Raw genomic sequence first — 17304 nt, 5'->3', positions numbered from 1 at the left:
GTGGCTCAGTTTGTTGAGCCTCTGCCTTCAGCTCAGGTCATGGTCCCAGGATCCTGGGATCAAGTCCCACATTGGGCTTCTTGCTCAGTGGGGGGCCTAATTCTCAAGAACCTCTGCTTGTACTCTTGCTCTCTCTCTCTCTGGCAAGTAAATAAATAAAATCTTAAAAAATAATAACAATACCTTCCTTGCAATCTGGTAGGGCCATTGTGGAAAACAGTATGGAGGTTCCTCAAAAAGTTAAAAATAGAACTACCCTATGATCCAGCAATTGCATTACTAGGTATTTACCTAAAGAATACAAAAATGCTAATTTAAAGGGATATATGTGTCCCGATGTTTATAGCAGCATTATCTACAATAGCTAAACTATGGAAATAGCCATTGTGTCTATCAATTGACAAAAGTGTCTATCAACTGACAAACGGGTAAGGAATGGAATATTAACCATAAAAAAGAATGAAATCTTGCCATTTGCAATGACATGGATGGAGCTAGAGTGTATTATGCTAAGTGAAATAAGTCAGTCAGAGAAAGGCAAATATCATGTGATTTCTCTTATACATGGAATTTTAGAAACAAAGCAAATGAGCAAAGGGGGAAAAAAGGAGAGAGAGAAAGGCAAACCAAGAAACAAACTCTGAACTATAGAGAACAAACTGATGGTTACCAGAAGGGAGGTGGGAGAAGGGTGGGTTAAATAGGTGATGGGGATTAAGGAGTGCACTTGTTGCGATGAGCACTGGGTGATTTATGGAAGTTTTGCTTCAATATATTGTACACCTGAAACTACTATCACACTGTATGTTAACTAACTAGAATTTAAATAAAAACTTTTAAAAAAGGATTATTAAAAAAAAAAAAGAATTATGCCACAAGTCTACAGTGTGAATAGAACTAGATTTGGGTCAGAGACATCTCTGAGTATGATTATTCCATATAAGAACTGCAAAAGAATATCACAACCAAGTATGATTGGTGTCTGAATATGAGATTTTTGAAAACTGACAGTCCACTTGCTTTTCGTCTCCAGAGCAGTATCTGTTATGGAAATTTGACAAATAGTTCATGCCATTGAAACATTAGGGTTATCTTCAATTAAATCACCCAGATTTCTGCATTAAGCCAATGCTTCCCAGTCTTGAAATGAGGAATTTTGGTTGCTAAAGGCAAAAAAAAAGGCTAACATTACAAAGGCATTGTTCAAAGTTTCCTTTCTTGTAGTCAAAACAGGTGTAACTTATACTGTTGGTAGGAACTTTGTAATAAGAGCCAGGATCAATAAAATTGGTGTTTTTCGCTTAGAAAGAAGCAATAATAAGCTACTAGCAAAATAAGACAATTGAATTCTGAATATCTGTAATATAGTTGTGGAAGGCCATTACTATCACATATCCATGCTACTCTTGAACAACTCTGGAATTGTTCAAAACCACTGGAACTATGAATTACCTCTTAGCATTATAAACATTTTATTAGATGATTGTATACTTTATATATTTTATATATAACAGATAATGGAAATGCACTTGATGGCTTCAAGTGTTTATCACTCCAAATGCATGCTACAAAGAGACTATGGTTAACAATTACTTTGTGAGTCTGTGACAGAAAATGGAAAATGTATAGTAGATATAATAATAATAGAGTAGCAGCTTTATATTTGAGCAAGAGATGTGCTGCTGTGCAAATAAAAAACTAACAATACAGTATATCTTAATTAAACTGAATTTAAATGTAAAAAATGTGTAAAGATTTCAAATGGCTTCCTTAACCCACACACCTCAGAAATATACCTGCATCTTGACTAGCCAGAACCTCTTATTTTAAGGTTAAAAATACCATGATGGCTTTTTTTTTAATTTAAATTCAATTAGCCAACATATAGTACATCATTAGTTTCAGATGTAGAGTTCAGTAATTCATCAGTTGCATATAACACCCAGCGCTCATCACATCATGTGTCCTCCTTAATGTCCATCGCTCAGTTACCCTATCCCCCCCACCTAACTCCCTTCCAGCAACCCTCAGTTTATTTCCTATAGTTGAGTTTCTCATGGTTTATCTTTCTCTCTGATTTTTTCCCATTCAGTTTTCCCTCCCTTACCTATGGTCCTCTGCACTGTTTCTTATACTCCACATACCATGATGTTTATAATGCTGAAGTTAAAATACCAAGATTTCATAAGAAAAGTGAATTGTAGTGAAAATGACTCAGTAGTCAAGAATTTCACTCTGCCAACCCTTGATTCGTTTTACTCTTCAAAGAAAGAAATCTATGGTATATTAATGGGCATATTTTAAAACTGCAACCAGATGCTGCAAGAAGATATTAAGAAATATTTCTTAGAACCACATAAAACCAAGGAGTGTGTTATTAGATACTCAAATGTTTGAAACACTTGAAACATTAGCATCTGACTAAGAACCAAGTGTGCTGTTCAAAGAAAAATCTCCCCACACTTTTGGATCTGTATCCAATCAAAAAATACAAAACCATCTGACAACGTCTGCAAACACTTCTAATGACTTATAATTGTGATTTAGCATTTTCTAATTTAGAAGAAAATAAAGAGTAAGAAAACAGCTACATAAAACCTGAACTACAGTTCAAGTCATCAGTGATCAAATCTGTCAGAGAGTATTATTATTAATTTTAATATGCCTCACTTTTTAAGCGCTAATAGATTTTAAACCTAAAGTTGATAACTTATATATGCTCTAAAAATCCATTAAGTGGTCCATGGACATCAAAAGTTAGAAAAACACAGAGTGATAGTAAGTTATGATAAGGAAGTGTTTTACTCTGTGCCTCTCCAAACCTCTCATTCCCAGCTAGCATCCAAGGTTTCCAGCAGTAACTGGAAGGAGAGAGTCACTCTCTTCCTAGATACGTGTTGTTACTATACCATACTATTTTTATAAACAAGAAAACTGTAATTTGGATAAATGAAATGAGCAGAGTCATATAGATTATACACACCAGAAGCAGATCTAACTCAGGTCTTCTCACCCCCAATTCAGATTCTGCTTTGCACCATTACTTCTCAGAATTGGAGCCTTGGGTACATTTGGCATAGTACAGTGCTTTTCGATTTTATTTTTGTTTGTTTTTTCTCATTTAATATTCTTCTTCCTCTCCTTTTACCTCTCCTCCTCTTCCCCCACCTCCTCCTCCTCTACATCCTCCTTCTTCCTCCTTAGTGTAAGTGACACACTGCTTTATCTACTTAAACCATCAGCTTAAAGGAATACTTATCCTATAACTCTAAATGGTTAATGGCTACTAGCTCAATGAAGTTCCTGCATCACAACCAGCTGCAAAGCACTTACTCTCTTTTTTGTACCTATTAATGCAAAGCATCAGTTTCTCTTTCTACCCCCACAACCTGCCTCCCACTTCACTTCCAGACCTGCACATAAAATAAGAAAGCATGTGAATACTGGAGTTTTGTTGTTGTTTGTTTGTTTTTAATTTCTTCTTATGCCTTGAGTCAACGTTGTGGCTTGTAGATAGGCTGAAAATTCGTGTTCATTCTCTTTGCCAGTCTTTTAAAACTCAGTAGAATTATTTCCACTAGATGGCTGTCTTTACCAAGAACTGTAAGAGCTATGCCAGCTGGCGGCAATTTACAAGTTTGAAAGCCTACCTTTTTCAGAGGTAGGTATTTATGCGGCCATTTAGTAGACTTATCATAAAAAGCTTCTATCTATGATCCATTTCTTAGCCCCCACTTTGGAAAAAGCCAATAAATGTTTAAAAATGTAATGTGCTTTCTGGAACCTGAGTGGCTCAGTCACTTAAGCATCTTGATTTTGGCTCAGGTCATGATCTCAGGGTCTTGAGATTGAGCCCTATGTTGGGCTCTGTGCTCAGCCCAGAATCTGTTTAAGATTCTTTCTCTTCCTCTCTCTCTGCTTTTCCCCTGGCTCGCACACTCACTAAATAAATAAATAAATAAATAAATAAATAAAGTCTTTTTAAAAAACATAATGTGGTTTTTAAAACATAGAAGAACAACTGTAGGGCGCCTGGGTGGCTCAGTGGGTTAAGCCGCTAAGTTCAGCTCAGGTCATGATCTCAGGGTCCTGGGATCGAGTTCCACATCGGGCTCTCTGCTCAGCAGGGAGCCTGCTTCCCTTCCTCTCTCTCTGCCTGCCTCTCTTCCTGCTTGTGATCTCTCTCTGTCAAATAAATAAATAAAATCTTAAAAAAAAAAAAAAAAAGAACAACTGTATTTCAAGATGAAATTTTTTCTTGTTTTTTTTCTTTTTTTGGCTGATATATGTTTGACATATAACTGTGTCAACTTAAGGTATCAACATGTTCATTTGCTGCAATCATATGTTTGTAGCAACAATTAGCACCTCTATCATGTTATATAGTTACCATTTCTTTTTAGAAGAACTAAACTAGAACTAGTAGACTAGAACTTTCTAGTCTCTTAGCAAATTTGATGATAATAAAACAATGTAGTTGTTTATATTCACTGTACTGTGCATGAGAGCTCTAGGACTTATTTACTATTCACTGCAAGTTTGTTGCCTTTATCAACATCTGAACATTTTCTTAAAGACATAAGGAGTTTCAGGATGCCTGGGTGGCTTAGTTGGTTAAGCATCTATCTGCCTTCAGCTCAGGCCATGATCCCAGGGTCCTGAGATCAAGTCCTGTATCAGGCTCCCTGCTCAGAGGGAGCCTGCTTCTCCCTCTTCCTCTGCTGCTCCCCCTGCTTGTGCTCACTCTCTCTCTGTTAAATGAATAAGTAAAATCTTTAAAAAAGAAAGAAAGAAGGAGTTTCACCCCGAAGAAGGAATGAAAGAAATATATTTAAAAATTCTCTTATAATTGTTCATATTCTCAAATTAAAAAATACTTTTTGATTATAAAAGTTGTGTACAATATTTGGGAAAAAAGATTGACTGTTGCTAGTCGGCATTTGTTTTTCGTCTTTTCTCCAGGTGATAAAAGAATTTTTAAGTTAAACTATAATCTATTGAGGGGCACCTGGGTGGCTCAGTTGTTTAAGCATCTGACTTTTGGTTTTGGCTCAGGTCATGATTTCATGGGTTCCATGATCAAGCCCCTTGTGGAGCCACTCTCTACCACCACCCCCCAACCTGCGCATTCAATGGGGAGTCTGCTTAAAGATTCTTTCTCTCTGCCCCTCCCCACATGTGTGCTCTTGTATACATGCTCACTCTCTCTAAAATAAATAAATAAATTTTATATATATATAATGTATTGAGTAGAATTTATCATGTGCTACAATTTTTCCTCTGGTCATCAATGAGATTGATTCTTCCCCTCAAATGCTTTCTTATTTATTAATATTTAACAACTTGTTATTTGAATAGTAGAAAAAAATTGAGCACCTTGTTTGAGGGAGGATTGGTTGGTTGGTAGCTTTTCAGTAAACTTTTTATTGAAGTATAACATAACTAAAGAAAAGTACACAAATCATAAGCATATCATTTGATTAATTTTCACAAAGTGAAATGAATATAAATGTTTTTGTGCAATTGTAGATTTTATGTTTTTAAAATTCATTTGCTATTTGTTTGGTTACACCCAAGTGATCAGCACCTAGACCAAGAATTAGAACACTACCTGTGACCCAGAAGCCTATCTGTGCTCATTCCTGGTCACTTCCCCTCAATGGTGACCAGTATCCTGACTTTAATACTGTAGATGACTTTTGCCTCTTTCTGAAGCTTATATGAATCTTGTGTCTGTTGCTTCCCATGGTGTTTGTGAGACAATCATGTTGTTTTCACTGCTGTATATCACAACTCTTTTTCGTTCCATTATTAATGGACATTTGTGTTATTTCCAGTTTGGAACTATTATGTATACTGCTTCTATGAAGTTCATAAACATACCTTGGATCAAAGTGTTTATGCATTTCTTGGGGTGGGCATATACCTAGGATAGGTGGATTGCTGGGTTGTGGGATATGCACATTTAGCTCTGGTAAATACTGCCAGCTTTCTGAAATGATTGTAGCAATATACATTACCACCAGCAAGACATGAGTTCCTTGGTTCAATTTCCTCCCCAGTATTCGGTATTGTTAGTCCTTTCATATTATAGCCTTTCTGATGGATAAGTAGTGATATCTCACTGTGGTTTTAAATTGCATTTCCTTGAAGATGAATGAAATTGTTTATATGCTTATTAAGAATGTTCCAGTTTTTTGATCATTTTTTATCAATTTCTATATCATTTTTTAAATCAGTTTATAGGATTTCTTTAAATATCTGAGGTTTTTTAAGTCAGTGGTCAGACACAAATATACAGTAACTATCTTTTCCCACTCTGGGGCTTGACCTTTTTTGATGAAATGGTATTTTTTATGTACAGGGTCTAATTTACCAATTTTTTTCCTTTAAGTTACCACATTCTTTGGGCCCTTTTTTGAAAACTTTGCTTATTCCAGGGGTGCCTCGGTGGCTCAGTTGGTTGAGCATCTGGCTTTTGATTTCAACTCAGGTCATGATCTTGGGGTTTTGGGATCAAGCCCCACATTGGGTTCTATGCTCGGCATGGAATCTGCTAGAGATTTTCTCTCTTCCTCTTTCTCTACCACTAGCCCCACTCATGTGCTAAATAAATAAATAAATAAAATCTTAAAAAAGAAACTGCTTATTCCAGTATCATGAATGTATTACTCTATGCTTTCTTCTTAGAGCTTTATTATTTAACCATTTATATTTAAATCTGATGCATCTGCAGTTGTTTTTTGTGTAAGGTAGGAGGCAAGGGCAAAATCATGACCTGGGCTCAGGCCATGATCCCAGTGTCCTGGGATTGAGCCCCGCATCAGGTTCTCTGCTTGGCAGGAAGTCTGCTTCTTCCTCTCCCTCTCCTCCTGCCTATGTTCTCTATCTTGCTGTGTCCCTCTCTGTCAAATAAATAAATAAAATCTTAAAAAACCAACACCACTTATTATAAAGACCATCATGGGGCACCTGGCTGGCTCAGTCGGTAGAGCATGTGACTCTTGATCCCAGGGTTGTAAGTTCTAGTGCCACTTTGGGAATAGAGATTACTTAAAAATAATAAAAATATTTTTGAGTACCTGGCTGGCTCTGTTGGAGGAGTGTGCAACTCTTGATCTTAGGGTCATGAGTTCAAGTCCCATATGAAGTGTAGAGATTGCTTAAATAAATAAAAAACCTTAAGGAGAATAATAATAAGGGCTCCTGAGTGGTTCAGACGGTTAAGCATCTGTCTTTGGCTCAGGTCATGATCCCAGGGATCTGGGATGGAGCCCCATGTCAGGTTCCCTGCTCAGCAGGGAATCTGCTTCTCTCCTCCCTCTCCCTCTGTGTGTGCTTTCTCTCTTTGTAGTTGTTACTCTTTCTCAAATAAATAAATAAAATCTTTCAAAAAAAATAATAATTGATCTAAAAAATACTTTTAAAAAACCATCATTTCACTACTGTACTGCATTTTATCTTTGTCATAAATGAGGTAAATATGTGTGTGTGTGTGTGTGTGTGTGTGTGTATTTCTTTCTGGAATTTTTGTTCTCTTCCATTGGTCTATATGTCTTTCCCTGGGTCTACATTATTTTTTTCTTCAAGATTGTATTGACTCCTTTTTTTTTTTTTTAAAGACTTTATTTATTTATTTGACAGAGAGAGAGAGATCATAAGTAGGCAGAAAAGCAGGCGGGGGGCGGGGGGGAAGCAGTCTCCCCATTGACCAGAGAGTCCAATGCGGGGCTTGATCCCGGGACCCCAAGATCATGACCTGAGCTGAAGGCAGAGGCTTAACCCACTGAGTCACCCATGTACCCCTGTATCAACTCTTCTTGGTCCTTTGCATTTTCAGATAAATTTTAGAATCAATTTATCAATTTCTATGGGGCAATAAAAACAACTGCTAGGATTGCTATTAGAATTGAATTAAATCAGTAAGTCAATTTTGGAAAAACTAATATCTGTGGTAGCTTTACAATGTGTGGATTTAGGTAGGCAAAACTACATCTTCCAGAATTCCCTTCCCTGATGGTTTCTAGTTAGAGTGGGCCACAGGAAGGGACTGTGTGTGTGTGTATGATTTGAAGGGCAGAAGTAATGCAGCAGTCGTAATTTTTACATTTAGAATTCCAGAGTAGGCACGGTTATATTCGTGCACATCATCACTCATCTGCCGGCTCACCTTGTTGGTGTGGTAACAGCAGTGGGGCCTGCAATTGCTCCAACGTCCTGTGAATGTTCTTTCAGCTTCTTTGACCTCTATTAATTTGGTCATCTTTATCTCAATAATTATTTGTAGTCCTTCAATGTGATGGTCTTGCCCACCTTTTATTATTTCATTGCTAGATATTTGATGGTTTTGATGCAATTGTAGATTTTATCTTTTTAAAGATATTTGCTATTGTTTGTGGCTGGTAATAAAAATACAAATTGATCTTTATATTTTGATCACATATCCTACAGCCTTGTTTAAATTTGGTTTTAATAGTTCACAAACTCTTTTAGATTTTCTACATACACAATGTTTTAAAAGATTTAAAATCTTTAAAAAAAAAAAAAAAAAGGTAACCTTGTCCCATTGCCCATCTCAAGGGGTTGTTTTAATTTTTTTTTAAGATTTTATTTATTGGGCGCCTGGGTGGCTCAGTGGGTTAAGCCGCTGCCTTCGGCTCAGGTCATGATCTCAGGGTCCTGGGATCGAGGCCCGCATCGGGCTCTCTGCTCAGCAGGGAGCCTGCTTCCCTCTCTCTCTCTCTGCCTGCCTCTCCATCTACTTGTGATTTCTCTCTGTCAAATAAATAAATAGAATCTTTAAAAAAAAAAAAAAAGATTTTATTTATTTATTTGACAGAGACACAGCGAGAGAACAGACACAGGGGGAGTGGAAGAGGGAGAAGCAGGCTTCCAGCCGAGCAGGAAACCCAATGTGGGACTCCATTCCAGGACCCCAGGATCACGACCTGAGCCGAAGGCAGACGCCTAACAACTGAGCCATCCAGGTGTCCACTGAGAAAGTTTGTTTTTTTTTTTTTTAATTACAGAATCAACTTATTTAGTAGATATGGGACTATACAATCTATGTTGTCTATATCGTCTTTTTTTTTTTTTTTAATGTCTATACAATCCAAAGAAATGGCCCAACCAACTGAGCCACCCAGGCGTCCCTTCTCTAGCTATTCTTAAAGGGTGCATTTTTCTGCTGTTAAGTTACTCTATCATGCTAAAAGTAGTAGAAGTTCTAACCACAACATTTTAGAGCTTCCCCTTCAGTAAAGCTATTGATTATTATTTGGGAAGTTAGACTCCTGAACATGAGAGTTGTTTGTTTGTTTTTTTAAATCAGGTATATGATGAGCTCCAAATCCCAGCTGTAATCAGGTATCCTATGACAAAATGTATATTTAAATTATAGAACCTGTCGGGGCGCCTGGGTGGCTCAGTGAGTTAAGCCTCTGACTTCTGCTCAGGTCATGATCTCAGGGACCTTGGATGGAGACCCGCATCGTGCTCTTTGCTCAGCGAGGAGCCTACTTCCCCACACCCCCTCTGCCTGCCTTTTTGCCTACTTGTCATCTCTCTCTGTCAAATAAATAAATAAAATCTTTTACTAAATAAATAAATAAATTATAGAACTTGTCAATGGACACTTCTGTCTGTAAATGAATTTAGAAAAATAAATATACAAAATAAAAAACAAATATTTCTCACAGTTGCTGAGTCGCTGGGGCCTGTAGACTTGTGTCCGTTGAGAACCCTCTTTTTGGTTTGCATATGGCCACCTTCTTGTTGGATCTTCACATGGTGGAAAGATCATCTTTCTTGTATTTCTTCTGAGGGCACTAATCCCATTATAAAAATTGCACCCTCATGGCCCAATTACTTCCCAAAGGCCCCGCATCCAAAAACCATTACACTGGGGACTTGGACTTCAACATATGAATTTTGGTGGGGACACAAACATTCAGTCCATAGCAGCCATGAATTGTGGTATATGATGAACTCAATTTTCTGTAGCTATATGTGGTAGATGCTGAATTTGCCTCCCAGATCCCTCTCCAGAAATGGAGGACTTTTGCCCTCAGCCCCTGGGAAGTGCTTCAGAAGACAGCCCTTAGCTCTCAGCCTTCTTTGGGGATTGTTTTGCCTGAAGGAAAGTGGCCCAAAATCCTACCTCCTTCCAAGGGTAGCTCATATCCAGTGACTGATCAGTGCAGGAAGTATAAGCATCTGTTCCCCTTGCCCAAACTTGGGACAGTTCTGAAGGACTGTCTCAGATCCAGAGTTTATCATCAGGTTGGTTGATTGGGACTGCATCTCAGTTCAACTTTCTCCCTCTACTCAGTCCTGTTTCTTTTGCCTCCCTTCCCAAGACTACTCCCTAATAAACGTCCTGTACTCTAATCTCCATCTCAGAGTCAGCTTCCCAAATAACCCATGTTGTGACACAAACACTAATACAAGTACATGGTGTTAACCTTTGTTAACATATTTTTCCCTTTTGCTGACCTCGATTTTTCAAATTTTCAACAAACAAGCATTTAGGGAAAAGAAAAAAATATGAAAGGTTCTTTTTTCTGTTTTGGGGGTTTTTTTTCTTTCTTTTTTTTTTTTTACAAAATAAGATGAGGATGTATTTCTATCAGCTTTAGCATTTACAAAACATGCCAAATTTTTGTCCTGAGCATAAAATAGTTGAAAATACCACAGAAATTGAAAAGCCAAAATTTTCTGTAGGTAAATCCATATTTATCTAGAGAAATTCAAAGGAATACACAGATGAAAAGTAAGTAGGCATATAATCAGCTCCCATTAGGTAGCAAGTTAAATACCAAGTCAAAGCTTCCTCACTAAATCATTTTGCAGTGACTGTCAAATTCCCAAGCTCCTGCAACATCACATTTGAGCAAAGATCACTTAGTAACGCTTTTTCATTCCTTCACCACTTGTTCATTTGATCCATCTGCCTAGTTTACTTTTTTTTTTTTTTGAAGATTTTATTTATTTATTTGACAGACAGAGATCACAAGTAGGCAGAGAGGCAGGCAGAGAGAGAAGGGGAAGCAGGCTCCCTGCTGAGCAGAGAGCCCTATATGAGGCTCCATCCCAGGACCCTGGGATCATGACCTGAGCCAAAGGCAGAGGCTTTCACCCACTGAGCCACCCAGACACCCCCCAGTTTACTATGATCTTGTGAGCTTTCAATCCTACATATACCTATGTTTGATAAGAATTTCTTAACAACCATCGGTGGGTCAGTGTATTAATTTCCCAGGGCTGTGTACCACAAACTGGGTGGCTTGTAACAACAGAAATTTATTCTCTCATAATTGTGAAAACCAAGGTGTCAACAGGGCCATGCTTTCTCTGAAACACTCTATAGAAGATCCTCCCATGCTTCTTCTAGCTATTGGTGATTGCCAGCAATCCTCACATGACATTTTCCCTATGTGTCTGTGTTTATGTGCTCTTGTCTTTCTTATAAGGACTCCAGTGGCTGTATTTAGGGTCCATCTTAATCCAATATAACCTCAACTTAATTACATTAGCAAAGACCCTATTTCCAAATAAGATCACATACTGAGGTTCAAATTGGACATGATTTTAGAAGAGATACCATTCAATTCAGTATAGTCTGCTCTCTGGCTCCCCCAAGCCCACATCCATCACATGTGCAAAATACATTTTACCCCATTTCAAAATCCTCCCAATTCTTTTTTTAAATTATTTTGTTAACATATAATGTATTATTTGCCCCAGGGGTACAGGTCTGTGAATCATCAGGCTTACACATTTCACAGCACTCACCATAGCACATACCCTCCCCAATGTCCCTAATCCAGGCACCCTATCCCTAAACCCCAACCCCACCCCCCAGCAACCCTCACTTTGTTTTGTGAGATTAAGAGTCTCTTTTGGTATATCTCCCTCCCAATCCCATCTTGTTTCATTTTTTCCTTCCCTACCCCTCACAACCCCTCACCCTACCTCTCAAATTCCTCAATCAGAGAGATCATATGATAATTGTCTTTCTCTGATTGACTTATTTCGCTCAGCATAATACCCTCTAGTTCCATCCACGTTGTTGCAAATGGCAAGATTTCATTTTGATGGCTGCATAGTATTCCATTGTGTATATATACCACATCTTCTTTATCCATTCATCTGTGGATGGACATCTAGGTTCTTTCCATAGTTTGGCCATTGTGGACATTGCTGCTATAAACATTTGGGTGCACGTGCCCCTTTGGATCATTACATACATTACATACATACATTACATTTGTATCTTTAGGGTAAATACCCAGTAGTGCGATTGCTCAGTCATAGGGTAGCTCTATTTTCAACTTTTTGAGGAACTGCCATGCTGTTTTCCAGAGTGGCTGCACCAGCTTGCCTTCCCACCAACAGTGTAGGAGGCTTCCCCTTTCTCTGCATCCTCGCCAACATCTGTCATTTCCTGACTTGTTCATTTTAGCCATTTTGATTGGTATGAGGTGGTATCTCATTGTGTTTTTGATTTGTATTTCCCTGATGTCAAGTGATGTGGAACATTTTTTCATGTGTCTGTTGGCCATCTGGATGTCTTCTTTGCAGAAATGTCTGTTCATATCTTCTGCCCATTTCTTGAAAATCCCCTCAAATCTTAATCCAATACAGCATTAAATCTAAACATCATCAACAATCAATTTGATATCTATATGAGAAAAGTAAAAGATAGTAAATACCTATCTTATACCATACTTTAAAATCAAGGGCAGAAGGATTAAGGATGTAAGTGTAAGAGGCAAAAATTTTCACTTTGAGAAGAAAATAAAGAATATGTTTTCTATCTTGGGGTAAGGGAAAACACGCATGGAAACATAAAACAGATGAAAATATTCATAATTCAACTAAATTAAAGTTGATATAGCTTTTCATTGGGAAAGTCAACAAGCAAACCATAAATTAGTAGAGGATAGTTTCAACACTGACAAAGAATTATAGTATCCAAAATGCCCACAAGTTAATAGTAAAAGGCAAACAACCCAACAGAAATATGGGCTAAAGATATAAGCATTTTACCGCAGAGGAAATACAAATAGACCATAACCATGTGGGAAAAAACCCTCAATTTTATTTGCACTTTATATCATCGTAACCATTTTTTAAGTGTACTGTTCAGTGGTGGTAACTATATTCACACTATCCTCTCACTATTAAAACTTCTTCCTTTCAGATGAGACTTGCAATGCCGCTTCAATCTTCCATATATTCATGGGTCTATTTCCGGACTGTATTTCATTCCATTGATTCACTTAAATATTCCTCTTTCATTACATCTTAACACATCCGCTAATACTATCATAATACAACTTGGTAATAAGTTTTGATATCGGGTAGGGAAAATCTCACACCTAACTCTTCCTTACTTTTTTTTTAAATTTGGTCTCCCATGTAAATTTTGGAATCAGTCCTGAGTTCCTTCAAAACCCCATTGGGAATTTAATGAAACTTGCATTGAATTTATGGGCCAATTTGGGAAGAATTGCTATGTTCAAGATATTGAGTCCTCCCATCCTTGGACGTGGCATATGTGTTTACTTAGATCTTCTTTAATGAATTTCAATAAGATTGTATTGTTTCCTTCATATAGGTTTTGCACATTCTAGTTTTATTGCAGTCATAAGTGGTTTTTTTTTTAAGTATAGCTTATCAAACTACTAAAAAGATATTTTTGAAGCACTTGTAGACATTTTAATATGGACTGGATAGTAGATGATACTAGGGTATTGATGTTAATATGGTTAGGTTAATGTGTTTGAATGGTATTCGTTATGGGAAAAAAATAACAAGATATTTAATTATTAGAAACTTTTACCTAAAGGGGCACCTGCGTGGCTCAGTCGTTAAGCCTCTCATGTCATGTCATGGGGTCCTGGGATCCAGCCCCACGTCAGGCTTCTTGCTCTACGGGAAGCCTGCTTCTCCCTCTCCCCTCCCCTGATTGTGCTCCCTCTCTCCTGCTCTCTTGTTCTCTGTTAAATAAATAAATAAATAATAAAATCTTAAAAAGAAAACAAAGGGAACTTATTCCTAAATATTTATTAGTAAAGTGATGTGATATTTTGCTTGTTTAAAAGTTAATAAAAATCATTTTAAATAGTTTGTTTTACAAATAAAGGAAGAGATAAAAGAATGGCAAAATAGTTTCCTTTGCTGTGCAAAAGCTTTTGATCTTGATGAAATCCCAATAGTTCATTTTTGCCCTTGCTTCCCTTGCCTTTGGCGTTGTTCCTAGGAAGATGTTGCTGCGGCTGAGGTCGAAGAGGTTGCTGCCTGTGTTCTCCTCAAGGATTTTGATGGATTCCTTTTGCACATTGAGGTCCTTCATCCATTTTGAGTCTATTTTTGTGTGTGGTGTAAGGAAATAGTCCAATTTCATTTTTCTGCATGTGGCTGTCCAATTTTCCCAGCACCATTTATTGAAGAGGCTGTCTTTTTTCCATTGGACATTCTTTCCTGCTTTCTCGAAGATTAGTTGACCGTAGAGTTGAGGGTCGATTTCTGGGCTCTCTATTCTGTTCCATTGATCTATGTGTCTGTTTTTGTGCCAGTACCATGCTGTCTTGATGATGACAGCTTTGTAATAGAGCTTGAAGTCCGGAATTGTAATGCCACCAACGTTGGCTTTCTTTTTCAATATCCCTTTGGCTATTCGAGGTCTTTTCTGGTTCCATATAAATTTTAGAATTATTTGTTCCATTTCTTTGAAAAAGATGTATGGTACTTTGATAGGAATTGCATTAAATGTGTAGATTGCTTTAGGTGGCATAGACATTTTCACAATATTTATTCTTCCAATCCAGGAGCACGGAACATTTTTCCATTTCTTTGTGTCTTCCTCAATTTCTTTCATGAGTACTTTATAGTTTTCTGAGTATAGATTCTGTGCCTCTTTGGTTAGGTTTATTCCTAGGTATCTTATGGTTTTGGCACAGCAAAGGAAACAGTTAACAAAATCAAAAGACAACTGACAGAATGGGAGAAGATATTTGCAAACGACGTATCAGATAAAGGACTAGTGTCCAGAATCTATAAAGAACTTAGCAAACTCAACACCCAAAGAACAAATAATCCAATCAAGAAATGGGCAGAGGACATGAACAGACATTTCTGCAAAGAAGACATCCAGATGGCCAACAGACACATGAAAAAGTGCTCCATATTACTCGGCATTAGGGAAATACAAATCAAAACCACAATGAGATATCACCTCACACCAGTCAGAATGGCTAAAATAAACAAGTCAGGAAATGACAGATGCTGGCGAGGATGTGGAGAAAGGGGAACCCTCCTACACTGTTGGTGGGAATGCAAGCTGGTGCAGCCACTCTGGAAAACAGCATGGAGGTTCCTCAAAATGTTGAAAATAGAACTGCCCTATGACCCAGCAATTGCACTATTGGGTATTTACCCTAAAGATACAAACGTAGTGATCCAAAGGGGCACATGCTCCCGAATGTTTATAGCAGCAATGTCCACAATAGCCAAATTATGGAAAGAACCTAGATGTCCATCAACAGATGAATGGATCAAGAAGATGTGGTATATATACACAATGGAGTACTATGCAGCCATCAAAAGAAATGAAATCTTGCCATTTGCGACAACATGGATGGAACTAGAGCATATCATGCTTAGCGAAATAAGTCAAGCAGAGAAAGACAACTATCATATGATCTCCCTGATATGAGGAAGTGGTGATGCAACATGGGGGCTTAAGTGGGTAGGAGAAGAATCAATGAAACAGGATGGGATTGGGAGGGAGACAAACCATAAGTGACTCTTAATCTCACAAAACAAACTGAGGGTTGCTGGGGGGAGGGGGTTTGGGAGAAGGGGGTGGGATTATGGACATTGGGGAGGGTATGTGCTTTGGTGAGTGCTGTGAAGTGTGTAAACCTGGTGATTCACAGACCTGTACCCCTGGGGATAAAAATATATGTTTATAACAAATAAAAAATTAAAAAAAAAAAGAATGGCAAAATAGTAACAATTGTTGAAGCTAGGTAATGGTTATGGGGAAGTTCATTATTTTCATTTTTGTGTTTGAAATTGTCCATAATAGACTTTAAAATTGTATTTTCTACTTATCTTTTTTGCTAAAGTATAGAAATGTATACACCCATTCTGTGGTATTTTATTATGGCAGCCCTAACAAACTAATACACTTCATGTAAGTGGAATCATACAGTATTTGTCCGTTTTGCAACCAGCTTATTTCACTTAGCATAAGCTACATCACTAAGCTACATCCATGTCATAGAATATGAGAGGAATTACTTCCTTTTTTAAAAGTGGAATAATATTTTTTTAAAAAGTGGAGTAATTTTTTTTTAAGATTTTATTTATTTGTGGGGTGCCTGGGTGGCTCAGTGGGTTAAATCCTCTGCCTTCGGCTCAGGTCATGATCCCAGGGTCATGGGATCGAGCCCCACATCGGGCTCTCTGATCAGCAGGGAGCCTGCTTCCTCCTCTCTCTCTGCCTGTCCCTCTGCCTACTTGTGATCTCTGTCTGTCAGATAAACAAATAAAAAATAAAAGATTTTACTTATTTGAGAGAGACTGCACATGCACAAGCACACAAGCACAAGCTGGGGGGCAGGAGGGGAGGGGGAGAACCAGGCTCCCCACTGAGCAAGGAGCCTGACTAGTGGCTAGATTCCAGGACCCCAAGACCCCAGAATCACAGTCTAAGCTTAACTGACTGAGCCACCCTGGAGTCCCTAAAAGTGGAATAATATTCTATTGTATAGGTATACCACATTTCATTTATCCATTCATCTGCTTATGGACATTTGAATTGTTTCTACCTAGCTATTGTGAATAATGCTGCTATGCACGTGGCTGTGCAAATATCTCTTAGAGATTCTGCTTTCAATTCTGCTGTATGTGTGCAACAGGGATTACTGGATCATATGATAGTCTGATTTTAAATTTCTTGAGGAAATCCCATTCTGTTTCATGGTAGTCACACCATTTTATAATTAAAACAAAAGTGTGCAAGAATTCCAGAATTTCTCCACATCCTCACCAGCACTTATTTTCTGTTCTTTTGACTAGTCATCCTAATGGATGTGCAGTAGTATCGCACAATGTGGTTTCAATGTGCATTTTCCTAATGATCATTCGGTATTTATAAAAATGCAGACTAAGGGGCGCCTGAGTGGCTCAGTGGGTTAAGCCTCTGCCTTCAGCTCAGGTTGTGATCTCAGGGTCTTGGGATCGAGCCCTGCATCGGGCTCTCTGCTCAGCAGGGAGCCTGCTTCCTTCTCT

This window comes from Mustela lutreola, chromosome 4 (genome assembly GCF_030435805.1).
Source record: "Mustela lutreola isolate mMusLut2 chromosome 4, mMusLut2.pri, whole genome shotgun sequence".
NCBI lineage: Eukaryota > Metazoa > Chordata > Mammalia > Carnivora > Mustelidae > Mustela > Mustela lutreola.
The sequence above is the reverse complement of the archived record's forward strand: the minus strand, read 5'-3'. Positions refer to the sequence as shown.